We start from the raw sequence: 20,385 nt of genomic DNA, 5'->3' as shown, positions 1-20,385 counted from the left end.
CTTTTTTCTGACAAGAATTGTCATCATGCTCAAGCTCAGACACAATAGGCTCTCCAACACAAGCATCCAGATAAGAAGAATTTTTTTTGCCAATCACAGGATTCGGAATAATTTGCATCGAATTCACCACAATCTTATCATAAGAGATAATTTCAGGGGACAATTTTTCTTTTCCCCTCAATTGATTATTCTCTGCTTCAGCAGCCATAGCATCTATAAGTAACATATTATCCACTTCTTCACTCTCCTCCTCTGATTGGATCTCATCACTATTATTATGGTTCTTTTCATTTTCCTCGGTTTCTTTTAAAGGTTCCAAGCTCATATTCTTCACACTTTTCCCTCCAACCTTACCAGGGGGACCGAAGATTCCTCCATGGTAGATGAAGATGCAATTTTCCCTTATGGGCGCTTGTTCTCATTAAGTCTAGCCCTTTTTGGGGAGGTCCCCCCTTCAGTCGCACATTCACTTTTTCCTTTGGTGGGTTTTTCACAAGGATCTTGTCTACAGAGAATAAAAAAATCATAGAAATGCCCCCCCCCCCAACACTCCCTCTGTTGAAGCAGGGATATCTTCACCATCTCTGCATCCCAATTTTATCCTCACAGACTCAGGTCTGTTGATGGTAGCTTTATCAATTTCCAAAGTCACCCCAACCAAAGACCCCACATAAGCAATATTTTTCTCATGCCTTTTGTCCAGAGGGATATTGCTAATTTTGAACCAAGCAACATTAAGTATACCCTTGGCACCCACTGATTGAGACCATTTCCTTAGATTTATAACCGCACCACAGCTTTTAATATTCATACTCTCAGCAAAGTAAGCCTTATCTACATCTCTAGGTGAAGGAAATCTCATCACAAACGTATTTGGATCAATGGATCTAGCAGAGCATCTCGAGTTTGTGTTAATATAATCATTGAAGAATTCTTCTAGCTGCCTCCCAGAAGCGTGCCCTTCCACAACATATATTACAATGAATGTATTCCTGTCTGTGGTCTGATTTGGAGTGTTGTGGTCATGAATGTAAAAGAAACCCTTCCCTCTAGCTTGAAAGCCACACATTGGAGCCACACAATCCCAAGGAAGAACAGTATTGCAAACAGGGGCTAGGTGACCATGATTACCGCATCTACCACAAACTGCACGTGGACAATAGACAGGCAGGTGCCCAGATTCTTTGCAAGTAACGCAAACCTCAGCACCTCCCACTAGTGGGGAGGCGTTCCTCTTGCCGGGTGTGGGATGACAACGCTCTTGAGCTTAATAGGCGACTTGTTGCTGTCGTAGATCTTGTTGTTGTCGACAGCCCGCAGCTCCACCAGCCACGGTATTGTTGTTGTTGTCGCCCCACTTCTTAGATCCGCAGCCACCTCCTTGCGTCTCCATAGCCGCGGCTTCCCACCTTGCCTTAACAGATGATCCGTGGCGCGGATCCATGTTGGATGAATTTTGGCCACCGTCGTCGTTGTCGCGCATCCACACCAGGTTGCGGCCACCCCCGCCACCACCACGGTCACGACCTCCACCTCGCCTGAATCGACCACCACCTCGCCCGAAGCGCCCCTCCGCGCCGCCTTCCCCTCGATTGGCGCGGTTGCCACCCTCTCGCTCCGCCATGGCTTGCGCCCGTGGTGGCGAGGCAGCAACCTGTGCAAACGATCTCTGATCTCCTCCCACCTTCCCCTCCCACCAACCGAAAGAGGAAGAAACCCTAGGAGGCGAAACCCTAGGAGTTTCCCAGAAGTGGACGAGCAGCGAATCGAGATCTGGAATGGGAGATGCGGGGGGTGTGGGTGTGTATATTGAAACCCTAGCCGCACGCCCTGTAGAACCCAGGCCCTCGTGGACCGTGGTCGCACCACACCCGTCCTCAGGCCGCGACCCGGGCTTGGGCCTGAGAATCCCCGGGTCGAACGACCGCTGCGGCACATGGTTGCCACGTATCCGTACATGCACGTGCCCGATGGTCACCTCCTCCCGCGTGATGGGCGTCGTCGGCGGTGAGGATCACCGCTCGGAGTCGACGTGCGACGCGGGGGAGAGAGAGGAAAGCGTGCGCCATCCCCTTGTGGTTGTCTTGCCCAATGCGTCTGTTGATGGTTCAGTGGAATAAGTCTTAACCAAGGTCCTTGAAACTCTGAAAGCTGTTTGGCGAGTCAAGTTTTTTAAGCACCACCACACCCTACAATACTTGTACTGCGATAGCACAACCTATGATATTTGCAGTATGGATTTCTCAAAAGCTTACCCATGCATAACCTTTCTTTTTTTTGCCACAAAAAACTTGGGCATCCATCCACTTGAAGTTAGTGGGAAAAGCAAGAGCATACCTGGCTGTGTCTGCAGATTGAGTACTGGCAACGGCAAAGTGGATGGAGTCCGGATTTGGAGACAGACAAAGACGAGGAGGGGAGAGAAATATGATGGGGAGAGCAGATAAACTCATGTTGAACTTGTGCCATACATCTCGTCGTGGCGACTGGCGAGGCAGGTGGGCATGGTGACGGCACCTAGGGTTCGCCGGTGCCGCATCCTCGCGCGTCGATCGCGTCGGGTAAGTCTGGGCTGGATGTCTCGCCTTGGGTCGATTGCGCCGGCGGATTAGATGATTTGCCACACTTTTATCAGGGGTTTGATGATTTACCCTAGGATTATGTAAATGGCAAATGGACCCGGCCCCATCCGTCAATCTCAGGGGAAGGGACAAATGATCAAGGTGAAAAGTAAAGTATGGGTTAAAATCTAATTTCTCCGATTGCGTCGGAATGCCTCGAGAACCTAACCCTGGTCGGCACGCGCACGAGCGGCTGCGGTAGGGCGCAACGGCGATGGGGAAGAGGAGACGCCGCACATCTCCTACGGGCGGGATCATCATCCTCTCAAGCGCCGCATCGCGTGGATGGTTGCCATCACGCACGCGCGGCGGAATCCATCGCAAGCCTTGCCTAGGCTGGATGGAGGAAGACAGTGCAAAGCCTATTTAACGCCACAGGCGTCTGTTAAAGGCAAAATATGTTAACTGGCCAGCCTCCGCAATGGGTCAGCCTATCTACAAATTCTTTCTGAACTTTTTTAGCCCATGAATTATTTTTGAAATCGGTGAACTTTTTTGAAAATCATTGAACTTTTTTTTAAATCGATGAACTTTTTTGAAAACTGACGAACGTAATTTAAAATTCATGAACTTATTTTGAAATCTGTGAACTACTTTTAAAAATTGATGATCTTTTTTTCAAAATCAATGATCTTTTTTTGAATTCTTCAAGCTTTTCGAAAATTCATGAACATATTTAAAAAATCGGTGAACTTTTTTCATAAACATTGATTTTTTTTGGCAAATCTGAACTTTTTTCCATTTTTTAATAACCAACGAATTTGATATGGGCCGGCCCACGATTAGGGCCGCTGCAGGCGCCTGTTCCTCTAGTGGCGCCTGAAGCGCCACATAGGAGGTCCTGGAAGACAGCCCGCGTCGGTGCATCCAGAGTAGCGGGCCACTAGGACAAGCAGGACAGCGAAATCATTAATTAGGGAGTATTTCTTTTAAATATTGTTTCCACCTCTCTGAGAGTTTTTTTTTTTGTAAATTCATATTTTTAAAACGTTTTATCTCCTACCGTGCATCCAAATCTCGAACTGTTTTCATCGTTGAATTTCTCACGTTGAGATCATTAAAACTAGATCTCATGTTGATAGGTTTTGATGAACTTTTTTTCACAAAAAATACCTACCAAAAAATCATTCCTCTCGCGATAGGAAAAAAACCAAAAAACGCTTCTTTTCCTTTCCGGCAGGCACGGCCGTGCCTCTCATGAAGGCAAAACCGTATCTCTCGTGATAACAAAACCATGTCTCTCACGGAAAAAAAATGTTATTTTCCATTTTCGAGAGACACAGATGTGCCTCTCACGAAGGCAAAATTGTTTCTCTCGCAGAAACAAACCATCCTCTCATGAAAAATACAGAAAATACGTTATTTTTTTCCTTTCCGAGAGGCTCGGTCATGCCTCTCGCGAAGGCAAAACCGTGTCTCTTGCAAAAAAACACGTGTTTCCGTTTCCGAGAGGCACGGTCGTGCCTCTCGGAAAGGGAAAACCGTGCCTCTTACGAAAGCAAAACCGTGCCTCTCACGAAAAAAAATAGAAAACACATTTTTTGCTATTTTTCTTTTATTTTTTCCCGTCGAAAAACTAAGAAATACTGGTGAAAACCCGAAATACCAAAAAAATTCAAAAAAGTAATAATCTAAAAACCCGAAAACGCGTGCGGAGAAATAAAAAAATGAAATCCGAAGGAAGCGCTGAGAGCGCAACATGTGGCGGCGGCTGAAAACGCGCCAAATGACGACGTGTGGGAGTGCTCGTTGTGAATCTCTCAAAGAAGCGTTCGCTAACCAGTGACTCCCGCAGGACAGACTACCGCAAGATCCGATGACCAAAAACTAATCAAACCGATGGCCCGGCAAGTTGAAGGCATAAGTTTTACTGTTTCTAAAAAAATACATGTAAGAAGTGGATAGATAGATATGATAATTGCATAGAATTAAACTTATAAGTACAACAAAACACATCGGCAATTAGTATTTACAATAACTGACAAGCTTTACGGACAAAATGACAACTACATAGAATTTAAATGACAAGCACGATAAAACATTCGTGGCAACAGGATCTTTATAAGTATTACCCAACTTTTACGAGACAACATTTCAACTAGGTAGAATTAAAAATAAAAAAACACGTAAAAAATTGGCAACTAAAATTATAAGCACCAACAAACTTTGTACGAAACAACATAAAAAATATATGGCAATTAAGTCAATTATTGTCGGGTAAGTAAGTGGTTAATACTATGACAAGTGAGTGGAACAATGTGGCAAGTACGAACGGAAAAAAAACTTGATAAAATATGTCTACATGGGATCTAGTTTTGAAGATTTTGTCGTGACAAAGCCTGCGATGAAAAAGGATCATCATTCGAATTAGCAGCTTTAAAGATAAAATATTTTGTATTTCAAATATTAGAACAAATTTTGATGATATCATTGTATGCATGCAAGGTGGAGAGAAAAAAACTTAGCTGTAGTATGGCAGTACTTATGGCAATTGGTGCTAGCGAATGATGTGCATGTATACAAGTAAAAAAAAAATTTGCTTTGCTTTGCTAACGGCAGCACCGCACGGAAGTAACTGTGTGCGGCGCCGCTGCCTATCCGGGCCAAAAAATCCGAGTTGACATACACTCATGAAATCATGGTGAGTGCATCAGTCATTACATTATTTTATTCAAATAGGCTAATTTACACTATATTCTAGTAATGCACACCCTTATTTGCCGGTGTGGGTGGTGAGTTTGGGCAGTGTTTCAGGCACTCCTTGCGGGAATGAAAACACGGTAGTCCTTCCAATGCGAGACAGCATTGGCACGCAGTGATATAAGGTTCATGGCTGCTATCCTTACAATCTCTATCAACACAAAATTTCACGGCAAGTTTGTTCTCAGCTAATGATGAGACCACCATAGTCATGTTGGCATGGCCATCTTCTAAGGTGTTCTCAGGCTCAAGCAATATAATATGGTGGTTAGTGTACAAAATCACCAAATATCTTAATTATAGGCCTGTTCGGCTGTTCACCAGCTCCACGGATCCACGGAGCATCTATTTCTCAACTCCAATATTTTAGCCTGTAGCTCCGTCAGCTCCGGGAGCTGAGTATGGAGCGGAGGGACTCCGAACACCCCATATGTACATAGGGGAACAATAGTATTGGAGGAGAAAGGACTGGCTACAAGGATATAAACAATATGATAGTGGCGATGGGCTTACATTGTCCAACCACGACTAGGCACCCGATGAACAGAAGAGCAACCGTGTCCATGATGCCCCCCTTCATATTTCAATGAAATGTATACAAGACTATGAGATGGTTACTAAGATACAACCCGAGGCAATGGCCACGGCCCCCTCTTGCCTCAATATATATAGAGGGCTCACTCAAAAACAACTACTCCTAATTAATGATTGAATGGGTATATCGATCAGCACATTCCATATGTATATACGAGAACCAAAGCGATGCGATCTGCAGATGGCAAAGTTATGGCAGTACAACATCTGCATTATACGTGAAAGATTCGCCTGGTTAGGAACGATATGCGATCGAGGCTAGTTACCATACATATACACGCATTAATGTGCGATATTCATGTGCGCGCAATATCTACTATAAAAGATAAAATCTGGAAACATATTAAACGGCATGATTATGTACCATCCACGAAAAAGAACCTTATATACAATATATTGGACGTGGCTAGGGAGCGCCGCTGCGATAGTGCGTTGTTTAGAACGCACCTGGTTCCTCTCCAGTGTAATTAATTATGTTCATTCTGTTTTTAATAAACTACGTCTTTTGAACCAAGTGTTAGAATTAAGATCCATTTTTACGGCTGGATTTCTTACGACGAGTTCTTTAAAAATATATTCCATATAGATAGGTTTCGAGAAAATTTTTTTGGGCAACTTTACATGATATTGAGGCAACTTTACTGTTGAAGGAAAACAACTTATTTTTGACCTAGTTAGACTATCTATTTGGTTGATTTTTGTAAAAATGAGAAAATCACACAAAATATAAGGCATATTTAGTGATACGTACAAGTAATTGCATGCGGTTGATGCTTAATTACCTACAAATACTACGAAATTGCCAAACATTGATGCCTAGTTGCCTTTTGATGATGATCAGTTGCCTATAGTTGATGCTCAATTGCCTACAAATACTGTGTAATTGCTTAATTTTGATGCTCGGTACTGATGATAAATTGTCAATGGTTGATGTTCAATTGCCGACCATTGATACCCAGTTGCTGTTGGAAATATGCCCTAGAGGCAATAATAAATTAGTTATTATTATATTTCTTAGTTCATGATAATCGTTTATTATCCATGCTATAATTGTATTGATTGGAAACACAATACTTGTGTGGATACATAGACAAAACACTGTCCCTAGTAAGCCTCTAGTTGACTAGCTCGTTGATCAAAGATGGTCAAGGTTTCCTGGCCATAGGCAAGTGTTGTCACTTGATAACGGGATCACATCATTAGGAGAATCATGTGATGGACTAGACCCAAACTAATAGACGTAGCATGTTGATCGTGTCATTTTGTTGCTACTGTTTTCTGCGTGTCAAGTATTTATTCCTATGACCATGAGATCATATAACTCACTGACACCGGAGGAATGCTTTGTGTGTATCAAACGTCGCAACGTAACTGGGTGACTATAAAGATGCTCTACAGGTATCTCCGAAGGTGTTAGTTGAGTTAGTATGGATCAAGACTGGGATTTGTCACTCCGTGTGAACGGAGAGGTATCTCGGGGCCCACTCGGTAATACAACATCACACACAAGCCTTGCAAGCAATGTAACTTAGTGTAAGTTGCGGGATCTTGTATTACGGAACGAGTAAAGAGACTTGCCAGTAAACGAGATTGAAATAGGTATACGGATACTGACGATCGAATCTCGGGCAAGTAACATACCGAAGGACAAAGGGAATGACATACGGGATTATATGAATCCTTGGCACTGAGGTTCAAACGATAAGATCTTCGTAGAATATGTAGGATCCAATATGGGCATCCAGGTCCCGCTATTGGATATTGACCGAGGAGTCTCTCGGGTCATGTCTACATAGTTCTCGAACCCGCAGGGTCTGCACACTTAAGGTTCGACGTTGTTTTATGCGTATTTGAGTTATATGGTTGGTTACCGAATGTTGTTCGGAGTCCCGGATGAGATCACGGACGTCACGAGGGTTTCCGGAATGGTCCGGAAACGAAGATTGATATATAGGATGACCTCATTTGGTTACCGGAAGGTTTTCGTGCATTACCGGAAAGGTTTCGGGCTCATCGGTAGTGTACCGGGAGTGCCGGGAGGGGTGCCGGGGACCATCGGGAGGGGTGTCACGCCCCAAGGGGTCTCATGGGCTATGGGAAGAGATAAACCAGCCCCTAGTGGGCTGGAATAAGTTCCCACTAAGGCCCATAAGGTTTGAGAAGGAAAAAACACAAGGTGGAAAGAGTTTCCAAGTGGGAAGGTGGAATCCTACTCCAAGTAGGATTGGAGTAGGACTCCTCCACCTCCAATTTCGGCCAAACCTTTAGGTTTTGAGGCTGCCTCCTCCCCTCCCTCCCACCTATATATACGGAGGTTTTAGGGCTGATTTGAGACGACTTTTCTCACGGCTGCCCGACCACATACCTCCATAGTTTTTCCTCTAGATCGTGTTTCTGCGGAGCTCGGGCGGAGCCCTGCTGAGACAAGATCATCACCAACCTCCGGAGCGCCATCACGCTGCCGGAGAACTCTTCTACCTCTCCGTCTCTCTTGCTGGATCAAGAAGGCCGAGATCATCGTCGAGCTGTACGTGTGCTGAACGCGGAGGTGCCGTCCGTTCGGTACTAGATCGTGGGACTGATCGCGGGATTGTTCGCGGGGCGGATCGAGGGACGTGAGGACGTTCCACTACATCAACCGCGTTCTCTAACGCTTCTGCTGTACGATCTACAAGGGTACGTAGATCACTCATCCCCTCTCGTAGATGGACATCACCATGATAGGTCTTCGTGCGCGTAGGAAAATTTTTGTTTCCCTTGCGACGTTCCCCAAAAGTGGCATCATGAGCTAGGTTCATGCGTAGATGTCTTCTCGAGTAGAACACAAAAGTTTTTGTGGGCGGTGATGTGCGTTTTGCTGCCCTCCTTAGTCTTTTCTTGATTCCGCGGTATTGTTGGATTGAAGCGGCTTGGACCGACATTACTCGTACGCTTACGAGAGACTGGTTTCATCGTTACGAGTAACCCCCTTTGCTCAAAGATGACTGGCAAGTGACTGTTTCTCCAACTTTAGTTGAATCGGATTTGACCGAGGAGGTCCTTGGATGAGGTTAAATGGCAACTCATATATCTCCGTTGTGGTGTTTGCGTAAGTAAGATGCGATCCTACTAGATACCCTCGGTCACCACGTAAAACATGCAACAACAAAATTAGAGGACGTCTAACTTGTTTTTGCAGGGTATGATTGTGATGTGATATGGCCAACGATGTGATGTGATATATTGGATGTATGAGATGATCATGTTGTAATAGAAATATCGACTTGCACGTCGATGGTACGGCAACCGGCAGGAGCCATAGGGTTGTCTTTATACTAATGTTTGTGCTTGCAGATGCGTTTACTATTTTGCTAGGATGTAGCTTTAGTAGTAATAGCATAAGTAGCACGACAACCCCGATGGCAACACGTTGATGGATGATCATGGTGTGGCGCCGGTGACAAGAAGATCGTGTCGGTGCTTTGGTGATGGAGATCAAGAAGCACGTGATGATGGCCATATCATGTCACTTATGAATTGCATGTGATGTTAATCCTTTTATGCACCTTATTTTGCTTAGAACGACGGTAGCATTATGAGGTGATCTCTCACTAAAATTTCAAGACGAAATTGTGTTCTCCCCGACTGTGCACCGTTGCGACAGTTCTTCGTTTCGAGACACCACGTGATGATCGGGTGTGATAGACTCAACGTTCACATACAACGGGTGCAAAACAGTTGCACACGCAGAACACTCGGGTTAAGCTTGACGAGCCTAGCATGTGCAGACATGGCCTCAGAACACATGAGACCGAAAGGTCGAGCATGAATCGTATAGTTGATATGATTAGCATAGGGATGCTTACCACTGAAACTATTCTCGACTCACGTGATGATCGGACTTGAGATAGTGGATTTGGATCATGTACCACTCAAATGACTAGAGAGATGTACTTTTTGAGTGGGAGTTCTTAAGTAATATGATTAATTGAACTAATTGTCATGAACATAGTCTAATGGTCTTTGCGAATTACGATGTAGCTTGCGCTATAGCTCTACTGTTTTTTTATGTTCCTAGAGAAAATTTAGTTGAAAATTGATAGTAGCAAACTTTGTAGACTGAGTCTGTAAAACCGAGGATTGTCCTCGTTGCTGCGCAGAAGGCTTATGTCCTTAATGCACCACTCGGTGTGCTGCACCTCGAGCGTCGTCTGTGGATGCTGTGAACATCCGACATACACGTTTCTGATGACTACACGATAGTTCAGTGCAAAGTACTTAATGGCTTAGAAGCAAGGCACCGAAAACGTTTTAAACGTCACGGAACATAAGTGATGTTCTAAAGAGATGAAATTGTGATTTCATGCTTGTGCCCTTGTTAAGAGGTACGAGACCTCCAACAAAATTCTTTGACCACAAAGTAAAGGAGAAAAGCTCAATCGTTGAGCGTGTGCTCAGATTGTCTGAGTACGACAATCACTTGAATCAAGTGGGAGCTAATCTTCCAGATGAGATAGTGATGGTTCTCCAAAAGTCACTGCCACCAAGCTTTGAGAGCTTCGTGATGAACTATAACATATCAAGGATAGATACAATGATCTTTGAGAGATTCGCGACGTTTGACACTGCGAAAGTAGAAATCAAGAAGGAGCATCAATAGTTGATGGTTTGAAAAACCACTAAGTTTCAAGAAAGGCGAGGGCTAGAAGGGATACTTCGTGAAACGGCAAAACAGTTGCTGCACTAATGAAGAGACCCAAGATTAAACCCAAACCCGAGACTAAGTGCTTCTGTAATAAGGGGAACATTCACTGAGGCGGAGCAACTCTAGATACTTGGTAGATAAGAAGGCTGGCAAAAGTCGAGAGAAGTATATTTGATATACATAATGTTGATGTGTACTTTACTAGTACTCCTAGTAGCACGAGGGTATTGGATACTGGTTCGGTTGCTAAGTGATTAGTAACGCGAAATGAAAGCTACGGCATAAACGGAGACTAGCTAAAGGCGAGGTGACGATACGTGTTGGAAGTGTTTCCAAGGTTGATATGATCAAACGTCACACGCCCCCTTTACCATCGGGATTGGTGTTGAACCTAAATAATTGTTATTTGGTGCTTGCGTTAAGCATGAACATGATTGGATCGTGTTTATTGCAATACGATTATTCATTCAAAAGGAATAATGGCTACTCTATTTGCTTGAATAATCACCTTCAATGGTTTATTGAATCTCGATTGTAGTGTTACACATTGGTGCCAAAAGATACGAGTTAAATGATGATAGTACCACTTACTTGTGGCACTGCCGCTTGAGTCATGTTAGTATAAATTGCATGAAGAGGCTCCATGCTGATGGATCTTTACTCACCTGATTTCGAATCACTAGTGACATGCAAATCATACCACATGAGCAAGGCCTTGTTTTCATTGAGATGAAACAAGATAGTAACTTGTTGGAAGTGATACATTTTGATGTATGCAGTCCAGTGAGTGTTGAGGCACGCAGTGGATATCATTATGTTCTTACTTCACTGACGACTTGAGTAGATACAGGAGTATTTACTTAATGAATCACAAGTCTGAAATATTGAAAAGTTCAATTCTGTTTCAGAGTGAAGTTCGTCGTAACAAGAGGATGAACTGTCTACGATATGATCATAGAAATGAATATCTGAGTTACGAGTTTTTGGTACACAGTTAAGACAATGTGGAAATTGTTTCACAGTTCATGCCACCTGGAACATCATGGTGTGATGATGTGTCTGAACATCATAGCCACGCACTATGTAGTATGGTGCATGCTGGGATTTCTCTTATCGAATTACCACTATCGTTTATGGGTTATGCATTAGAGACAACCACATTCACTTTAAATGGGGCACCGCGTATTTCCGTTGAGATGACACAGTATAGACTGAGGTTTAGAGAAATCTAAACTGTCGTTTCTTGAAAGTTTGGGGCTTCGAAACTTATGTGAAAAAGTTTCAGTCTGATAAGCTCGAACCCAAAGCGGATGAATGCATCTTCACAGGATATCCAAAACAGTTGGGTACATCTCCTATCTCAGATCCGAAAGCAAAGTGTTTGTTTCTAGAAACGGATCCTTTCTCGAGAAAAGGTTTCTCTCGAAAGAATTGAGTGGGAGGGTAGTAGAACTTGATGAGGTTATTGAACCATCACTTCAACCAGTGTGTAGCAGGGCGTAGGAAGTTGTTCCTGTGGCGCCTACACCAATTGAAGTGGAAGCTGATGATGGTGATCATTAAGCTTCGAATCAAGTTACTACAAACCTCGTAGGTCGACAAGGTCGCGTACTGCTGCAGAGTAGTACGGTAACCCTGTCTTGGAGGTCATGTTGTTGAGCAACAGTGAACCTACGAGTTATGGAGAAAGCGATGGTGGGCCCAGATTCCGACAAATGGCTGGAAGCCATAAAATCCGAGAGAGGATCCATGTGTGAAAACAAAGTGTAGACTTTGGTAGAACTACTTGATGGTCATGGGACTATTGGGTAAAATGGATCTTTAAAAGAAGACAGACGATGATGGTGATAAGTCACTATTAAGAAAAGCTCGACTTGTCGCAAAGATGTTTTCGACAAGATCAAACAGTTGACTATGATGAGTCTTTCTCACTCGTAGCGATGCTAAAGGTCTGTTAGAATTATGTTAGTAGTTGCTGCATTATTTATGAAATATTGCACGTAGGATGTCAAAACATTGTTTCCTCGACGGTTTCCTTGAGCAAACATTGTATGTGATACAACCAGAAGGTTTTGTCGATCCTAAAGATACTAGCAAGTATGCAAGCTCCAGTGATCCTTCAATGGACTGGTGCAAGCATCTCGGAGTTGGAATAAGCACTTTGATGAGATGATCAAAGATTTTGGGTGTGTACAAGGTTTATGAGAAACTTGTATTTCCAAAGAAGTGAGTGGGAGCACTATAGAATTTCTGATAGGTATATGTGGTTGACATATTGTGGATCAGAAGTAATGTAGAATTTCTGTAAAGCATACAAGGTTGTTTGAAAGAAGTTTTCAAAGGAGTACCTGGATTACGCTACTTGAAGGTTGAGCATCAAAGATCTATGGAGATAGATCGAAAGCGCTTAATAGAAGTTTCAACAAGATGCATGCCTTGACAAGTTTTTGAAAGAGTTCAAAATAGACCAGCAAAGAAGGAGTTCTTGGTTGCGTTGTGAGGTGTGAATTTGAGTAAGACTCAAAACCCGACCACGGCAGAATAAAGAGAATAGATGAAGGTCGTCTTCTATGCCTTAGCCGTAGAATCTAAAGTATGCCATGCTGTGTACCGCACCTGAAGTGTGCCTTGACTCAAAGTATGTTGAGAGGTACAAAGAGTGATCCATGTTTGAATCACTAGCAGCGGTCAAAATTTATCCTTGGTAACAAATGGACTAAGGATTTTTTTCTCGATTATGGAGGTGGTTAAAGAGTTCGTCGTAAAGGGTAACGTCGATGCAAGCTTTGACACTAATCTGAATAACTGTGAGTAGTGAAACGGATTCATATAGTAGAATGGATATTTGGAGCATTTCTGAATAGCACGTAGTAGCAGCATCTATAAGATGACATAAAGATTTGTAAAGAACGCACGGATCTGAAAGTTTCAGAACCGTTGACTAAAACCTCTCTCACAAGCAAGACATGATCAGACCCCATAACTATATGGGTGTTGGATTCGTTGGAATCACATGGTGATGTGAACTAGATTATTGACTCTAGTGCAAGTGGGAGACTGTTGGAAATATGCCCTAGAGGCAATAATAAATTAGTTATTATTATATTTCTTAGTTCATGATAATCGTTTATTATCCATGCTATAATTGTATTGATTGGAAACACAATACTTGTGTGGATACATAGACAAAACACTGTCCCTAGTAAGCCTCTAGTTGACTAGCTCGTTGATCAAAGATGGTCAAGGTTTCCTGGCCATAGGCAAGTGTTGTCACTTGATAACGGGATCACATCATTAGGAGAATCATGTGATGGACTAGACCCAAACTAATAGACGTAGCATGTTGATCGTGTCATTTTGTTGCTACTGTTTTCTGCGTGTCAAGTATTTATTCCTATGACCATGAGATCATATAACTCACTGACACCGGAGGAATGCTTTGTGTGTATCAAACGTCGCAACGTAACTGGGTGACTATAAAGATGCTCTACAGGTATCTCCGAAGGTGTTAGTTGAGTTAGTATGGATCAAGACTGGGATTTGTCACTCCGTGTGAACGGAGAGGTATCTCGGGGCCCACTCGGTAATACAACATCACACACAAGCCTTGCAAGCAATGTAACTTAGTGTAAGTTGCGGGATCTTGTATTACGGAACGAGTAAAGAGACTTGCCAGTAAACGAGATTGAAATAGGTATACGGATACTGACGATCGAATCTCGGGCAAGTAACATACCGAAGGACAAAGGGAATGACATACGGGATTATATGAATCCTTGGCACTGAGGTTCAAACGATAAGATCTTCGTAGAATATGTAGGATCCAATATGGGCATCCAGGTCCCGCTATTGGATATTGACCGAGGAGTCTCTCGGGTCATGTCTACATAGTTCTCGAACCCGCAGGGTCTGCACACTTAAGGTTCGACGTTGTTTTATGCGTATTTGAGTTATATGGTTGGTTACCGAATGTTGTTCGGAGTCCCGGATGAGATCACGGACGTCACGAGGGTTTCCGGAATGGTCCGGAAACGAAGATTGATATATAGGATGACCTCATTTGGTTACCGGAAGGTTTTCGTGCATTACCGGAAAGGTTTCGGGCTCATCGGTAGTGTACCGGGAGTGCCGGGAGGGGTGCCGGGGACCATCGGGAGGGGTGTCACGCCCCAAGGGGTCTCATGGGCTATGGGAAGAGATAAACCAGCCCCTAGTGGGCTGGAATAAGTTCCCACTAAGGCCCATAAGGTTTGAGAAGGAAAAAACACAAGGTGGAAAGAGTTTCCAAGTGGGAAGGTGGAATCCTACTCCAAGTAGGATTGGAGTAGGACTCCTCCACCTCCAATTTCGGCCAAACCTTTAGGTTTTGAGGCTGCCTCCTCCCCTCCCTCCCACCTATATATACGGAGGTTTTAGGGCTGATTTGAGACGACTTTTCTCACGGCTGCCCGACCACATACCTCCATAGTTTTTCCTCTAGATCGTGTTTCTGCGGAGCTCGGGCGGAGCCCTGCTGAGACAAGATCATCACCAACCTCCGGAGCGCCGTCACGCTGCCGGAGAACTCTTCTACCTCTCCGTCTCTCTTGCTGGATCAAGAAGGCCGAGATCATCGTCGAGCTGTACGTGTGCTGAACGCGGAGGTGCCGTCCGTTCGGTACTAGATCGTGGGACTGATCGCGGGATTGTTCGCGGGGCGGATCGAGGGACGTGAGGACGTTCCACTACATCAACCGCGTTCTCTAACGCTTCTGCTGTACGATCTACAAGGGTACGTAGATCACTCATCCCCTCTCGTAGATGGACATCACCATGATAGGTCTTCGTGCGCGTAGGAAATTTTTTGTTTCCCTTGCGACGTTCCCCAAAAGTTGCCTGCTATTCGTAAATAGTTGTCACAATTGCACTCGAGTATTACAAAAATGTTAGCAACATTTAGTGTGTTTTTGCGCAACTCCAGTGCATTCAACAAGCAACTCGTGTGTATACACATGATGCAATTCATCTAGCATCGAAGTTGCTTCTGTTTAGCATTAAGATTGCCTTACTATCCCACGGGTGATATTCTAAATTGCGAGTTGAAAAAGGGCCCATCTTTCGTATGGCAAAGTATATGGGCGGGAATTCAAACTTTCAAGAAGGGTAGTATATGGAGAGTTGGAGATGGAGTACAAATAAATATTTGGGATGATTGCTGGATACCGAATAGCTCTTCAAGGAAAATAGTGACACTTCGAGCGAATCAAGTGCTTACTAGAGTTCATGAATTAATAGACCCAATCTCCGGGGAATGTGATGAACTGCTTATTCGTGAGAATTTCTGGCCTATTGATGTCGACCGCATTTTTCAAATCCCAATCCATCATCGGGAGACGGAAGACTACATCGCATGGCACCTCACGAAGAATGGTGTTTTTACGGTACGGTCTGCATATTATAAACAATGGAAAGTGTGTTATGCGGCAACCCCAGGTGCTCTACAGTCAGGTGGATCTTCATCACATCCGGTGTGGAAAAGATTATGGAACCTCAAGCTACCAGGGAAGATCAAAATTTTCCTATGGAGGTGTTTGCACAATGCTATCCCATGTCTTTGTGTCCTTGCAAATCGCCATATTGGCAGTAACTCTCAGTGTCCAGTATGTTCTTCGGGAGCAGAAGACATAATGCATGCCCTTTTTAAATGCCCCCGAGTAATGCAAATTTGGGAAGCTCTTGTAATAGCAAAGGAAGTGGCGGATGCCGCCCTAGTGGATCGTGCTGGTTCAACATTGATTGAATTTATGCTATGTGATCAAGCCTTTCAGCGCATGTATATGGACCCAGTTGAACTACCAGAGTTGTTAGTGATGACAAGTTGGTACATATGGTGGCAACGCAGGCAATTGGTTTGGGGTGAACAAGTTTAGTGTCCAGTTCGGACTGCTCCAGCAATATACGCTTTAACCTTGAATTTTGTTAGAGCAAGAGGGAATATGAGCCAAGTTCCACGTATAAACAGATGGTCTGCTGGCATGACGGGACAACAAATACTGAATGTCGATGCGTCCTACTCAGAAGACGACTTCACAGGAGCTTGTGGTGCTATGAGTCGCGATAATAGAGGAGGCTTCATCAGGGCAGCTACGGCGAGACTTGACCACGTCCCATATGTGGTTTCAGCAGAAGCAGCAACGCTGTTGGAGGGACTAAAACTAGCACAAAGCACTGGATGCAACAATCTTTTAGTACGTATGGACAACCTGATAGTGGTGTAGGCGCTACATAATAATGAAGGACACTCGATGGTGGCGGCTCCTATTTTGCAAGATTGTCAAGTGATGTTGAGAGAATTCGGGAAGGCTGTGGTAGAACAATGTATTAGAGAGTCTACTATGGTTGTGCATGAGCTAGCTCAGTGGGGCGGTACCAATACTCCTACTTGTTGGGTGGAGGCTCCGCCGGTTTTCCTATTTAAATTTTTAGCTGATGATGTAAGTGTCATTTGAGTTTTAATAAAACTAGCCATGATGGCCTTCCCGTCAAAAACAAATTGACTCATTTAGCATCAAAGTTGCTTTTAAAAAATCTTCAAAACATATTCATATGAGATCTCGTTTTGAAGATTTCGTCACGAGCAACCCAACGATGAAAATATATCATAATTCCGACACACGTTTTAGCTTTTTGAATTTTTTTTGTACAGGAATTAATGCATATCCAACGCATGAGGAGCCGAGCATGCACATCCAATGCATAAGTTTACTATTTTAGTTTTAAAATAGCTGACGACATCTGCCATGTGGTTGCTAAAGATGAAGTTAATTAACCTTCTAGTAATGGTAGATAACTCTGAAGAAATTTTCGTTCATAGACGATCATACTACGCACACAAATAATAAGTTGCTTTTTTTAGCACTAAAGTTGTCTCAATATCACCCCAAAGATGCTCAAAAAAAAGTTTGACGGAACCTATCCATATGTGATCTAGTTTTGAAGTACTTATCGCGACAAACACAATGATGAAAACATATTTGAAATTCGACGCTAGAGTCAAAAGTTACGGATTTTAGAATATTTTGAAGCCCCAAATAAATGCATGCGCGTGGAATCGAGATGGGTCCCCGCGATCGGACGGTTGCGACACATGCGCTCGAGGAGGTGAAATAGTGCAACTACACTTTTAAATATTTGCTCAATATATTTCATTAACAAAAAGACAGTATGCATATAGGTTTCAGTTTTAGATTGCATGGTAAGCCATGTTGTGCCAATAAATAAATATTATAACGTTGTACGGTATCATATGAGTGTTTACAAGGGGATATGAGATACTAGCAAAAGAATCCTTGTGTTGTAACGAACGAGAAAATAACACACATTCTTAATCTAATAACCACGAATCAAAACCTTAATAGGCCCACGTTTTTCAGTTTCACATGGCATCACATTTATGTTGTCAACAGTGGCCTTAGTGCTTACACAATGAAAACGTATTTGATTGTGGTCAATTCTAAAATCTCTCTTTATCTCTCTTTTTGAGAAAAACATTCAGTATGTTCAATATGTTTAGTTACAGAGGGAGTATACACCAACTCGATGCATACTTAATGAACAAATCAAGAAATAAAAGTATAACAGAATACTGAGTACATGTATTCCAATCAATTCAAATTCATGTCTTGTAAACTTATATTATTAATGAACATAAATCAGTAAACATGGATATGATCTTACTTGATGTTTCAAGTTGCATTGTCTCTGTTCTTCTCGGTGATGCCACACAAATATTTGCATTACGATAAAATGGCAAAGTATGTTTTATTAATTAATGATAGCATATGCATAAGACCGTTATTTTTATCTTGCTGATATATGTGCTTTCATTTGTAATCTAAGTGAAGTCTTAATTTAGTTGCAAACATATTAGGCAGCTCCATCGAATACAATCAATTTGTAAGTACATGCATACCAAATGTTCAAGGTTGCGTATCAACATCGATATTCTTACAAAATCATTTGCAAAATAGTTTGAAACAGTATTAAAAATCAAAGCTAAGCCATTGGTTTACGTAAAACTTGTATAAGCAACATTATACATGTTTATACATTAGAAACATTTTTTTGCGGGTGAAATAAGAAACATTTTATATATACACGTTTAATATTTTCCAATTTCATGGTTAACATTTTTCAAAACTTATTTAGTTTTGATGTCTACTTTTTCTATACACATTCTACATATTTTGTATGCATCTTGAATATTTTTTATATACATGTTTTACATTTTCCAAAGACATGATTACATTTTTGAAAAGTTCTATTTTTATGTCTACTTTGTTCCGTACACATTGTATATTTTTGTATGTGCTTTATTATACATCAGAAATATTTTTCTATGCACATTTAAAGTTTTTTAAATACATGATCAATATTTTAAGAATAAAAGAAAAAATGTTATTTATTATGCATACGCACTGTACTTTTTTTGTATATATGGGAACTTTTTTGTCTACAAGTTTGACATTTTTTTAATCCATAATTAACATTTATGCAAATTTTATTGAAATAAAGACGAAAGAAAAAAAAAAGAAAAAAGTGCAAAAAGAAGGAAAAGGTGTTGAAGGCCAAAAGAGTGAAAAGGCGAGCACCAAACCGGTTGGGCTGACCATATGCTTGTGATTGAAGAGATGGACCGGGTCCTCTTGAATTACAAGAAAGAGCAGAATCGGAGTTCAAAAAATTGAATTGGTGTTTTCACTTATCGGTGGCATAAGGGGGTAATTCATGCAAACTCTCGGTGTACTTTGTATGACGGACGACTAGAAGCTATATTTGCTTTATTATAAGGTAAAAATTATTGTGTAGGCCGTATGGTATCATATCACATTTTTTAACCTTTTACCAAAGTACTGCTAATATGGAAGCTATTAATTTCATGTACAAATATTTTCATCCGGATTACAGATTATTTTATATTAATTTTTAAAATTTCATTAATATTTAAAAATTAAATAGATTTATTTTAACTTATTAAATATTTATGACATCAGCATGCTGTCATGCTGACATCAGTTTTGACTGGTCAATTTGACCAGTGGATCCCACATGTCATACTCACATTCTAAATCCAGTTTAAAAATAGATCAATTAACAGGTGGGGGTCCACATGCCATACTCTGCTAAAATAACATAGTGTTTTAATTAGTCTAATTAAGGGGGACCCCACATATCAGCGTCTCTGGTTGTTTAAATTAGCAACTAATTAACAAAGGTTAGTTAAGTCAATAATTAATTTACTAATTAACCAATTAATTTATGTACAAATATAAGTTTTATTTTTATTACTACCTCCGTCACGGTTTAGAAGGCACAGTTAAATTTACGTGCATTTCCACAATAGACAAGGTTTAAGACGCATTGCATTTACTCCTAGTAGCTAATTAGTACTACAATGTACTACTTCTATACGCATGCGTAGTGTGAATGCTATTTTTTAACTCATTTCACAATCAATCAATAACCACCTAGGTTCCATAGATTTCCCATGCACGCCTTCTAAACCGTGACGGATGGAGTATTATTTTGTTACAGAGGCATGGGCCCCTGCTGTCATAGGGGCAGGGGTTAGTGTGTGGGGGGTGGGGGGGTAAGCCCCACTAACCGCATCGGGCGGCAGTGGCCCAGGCGAGGCAAAGCCATGGCCATGGTTGCCAGCGGGGGCGGCCGACGGCTACGGGTGCGGGTGCGGGTGTTGGGGAACGTCGCATGGGAAACAAAAAATTTCCTACGCGCACGAAGACCTAT

Source organism: Hordeum vulgare, chromosome 1H (genome assembly GCF_904849725.1).
Source record: "Hordeum vulgare subsp. vulgare chromosome 1H, MorexV3_pseudomolecules_assembly, whole genome shotgun sequence".
Taxonomy (NCBI): domain Eukaryota; kingdom Viridiplantae; phylum Streptophyta; class Magnoliopsida; order Poales; family Poaceae; genus Hordeum; species Hordeum vulgare.
Note: the sequence above shows the minus strand (reverse complement) of the source record.